Consider the following 2,233-nt stretch of genomic DNA (forward strand, 5'->3'; position numbering starts at 1 on the left):
TTGAAATTGCTGTATTCTAAACTCATGTATCCTCCTCCATAGCTCTCCTCATGTTGACTGTTTGTACCAACTACATTGGCTTGCATTCTTTTGAGTTTCTTTGTGAGCTGATCAAATTGAACATTTATCATGCTTAGGGCATCTACTTCTAGGACCCCTGCAGTTTTCTTTGCATTTCCTCTTTCATTTAACCACTCATAATTATGGTATGCAACCCTTTTTAGATGTTCAAGTGCTTGTGTCACTATTTTCTCCATTAGATCACCCTCTACAGCTAAATCAACTATGCTCCTTGTAGAGGGTAGTAATCCATTATAGAAATTTTTCACTAATTGCCAATCTTCTATGCTATGGTGTGGACATTCCCTCTGCAGGTCTTTATATCTTTCCCATGCATCATAGAGTGATTCTCCTTCCTTTTGTCTGAAGGTGTTAAGCTCAAGCCTCAGTTTTGCAGTCTTTTGCAGGTGGAAAATACCTTGCTAGAAAAGCTTAAGAGAGGTTTTCCCAAGTGGTGAACGTTCCAGCTAGTTGAGAAAGTAACCACTTCCTTGCTCTATCCTGAAGGGAGAATGGGAATGCTCTGAGTCTTATTGCTTGATCAGACACTCCATTCATCTTGAATGTGTCACATAAGGCAAGAAAGCACTAGAGGTAATAATGTGGGTCTTCTGTTGGTGAACCTGCAAACTGGGTTTGTTAAATCATTTAGAGCCATGCTGGTTTTAATTAAAAGTTGTTGGCTTCCACTATGGGTTTAGTGACATTGGGCTGAAATCCTTCTACAGATGGAGCTCGTAATCTCTCAAGAGTCTTGATCTGTCATTATTATCGGCTATAGTTGGAATTTCAGGATCTCTTTGATTGTGCTCTTGATGTTTCCTTTCCCTCCTGATGGCTTTCAGAGTTCTATCTATCTCTGGATCACAGTCTAAAATTTCTTCTTCTGGCCTTGTTCTGGTCATATACCAGATCGGGCATCTGAGAGAAAAGAAGAGAAATACAACCAGTAAAAGAAAATTAGATAATAAATATAATTGCCTAAATCAGCTAAATTGCCTATCGCTTGATATTATTAAAACAAAAAATCCCCGACAATGACGCTAAAAACTTGTTTCGCCTAGTTTTACAACCCTGCAAGTGCATGGATCACTAACAAGTAATAAAGTGATGAGTAGAGTATCATTCCCACGAGGAATCTGATTAGCAAGTACCAATCTACACAGTAATTTTGACTGTCTAGGCTATCGAATACTTAGGGAGTGAAGTTTGTTAACCTTAAATACTAGAATGGTAAACTTAAAATGAAATGATTTATTTGAAACAATTCTGGAATTAAGATTTCACACTTGAATTTGAAGGAGCGGAAGCATGAAAAACACAAGTTTATATCATTGAATTCAAAATTTTTCACCTAGGGTCACATGCATCATCAAGATTTATTTTTATCTATTTGATTTCAATGATAAACAATATATTAAAACTCTTTTAATATATTTTTGGATCTTTATTTTCCATTTAAAATTTTAGAATTAATTAGATTAATTTTAGAACCATATATTAGATCAAGAACAAGTGCACTAACCTCTTGATGCACTGCAGTGTATTTAGCACCTTTGGGATGTGTCTTTAGGACGCCAGATGTTGTCCTTCTAACTTTTCCACACTAAGATCACCTATGGCAGCCCTTGAACAGCTTCTAAAGCTTTTTTAATTAATTAGAAAATCAAGTTTTGCCTTTTAAGAGATTAAAATTGTAAACAGGACACTAGAAACAATTTCTAGTATTTTTAATTCAAGAGATTGTTTGCTAATCTCTTAGAATTGATAAGAGATGAAGAAGAAGAGAGAATGGGAGCCTCAAGGGTGACGGCACAAAGGGAGGCGACAGCTGGTTATAATTTTTCTTTTCATAACAACACTTATATAGCTAGGTCACCACTTAAAACCCTTGCCACATGTCACCTTCTGATTGGCTCTAGGTTTAATTGAACCAATCACATTGTGCCAAGTGTCAAACCTATATTTAATCTTAATTTTAATCATCTTACATGATTAAAAGACATTTGGCAAGCTTATGTGTAACGCCATGTGTCACCATCTCATGGTGCCACATGTCACCATCTCATAGTGCCACATGTCACCCTGTGAAATGACCAAAATGCCCCTGTGTCTTAATTTTGAGTTCTCAACCCAAAATAATTATTTTTCTTCTTCTAATCAATTTATATCA

The 2,233-nt window shown here is 36.0% G+C and overlaps 1 non-coding gene across 1 annotated transcript; it reads left to right on the plus strand.

Moving 5' to 3' along the window:
• The first annotated feature begins 345 nt into the window (after positions 1-345).
• LOC131174256 (small nucleolar RNA R71) lies at positions 346-452 on the plus strand. Its single transcript, XR_009144504.1, has one exon. It is a non-coding gene; the product is annotated as a small nucleolar RNA R71 (small nucleolar RNA).
• The last annotated feature ends 1,781 nt before the right edge of the window (positions 453-2,233 follow it).

Source organism: Hevea brasiliensis, chromosome 15 (assembly GCF_030052815.1).
Source record: "Hevea brasiliensis isolate MT/VB/25A 57/8 chromosome 15, ASM3005281v1, whole genome shotgun sequence".
Taxonomy (NCBI): Eukaryota; Viridiplantae; Streptophyta; class Magnoliopsida; order Malpighiales; family Euphorbiaceae; genus Hevea; species Hevea brasiliensis.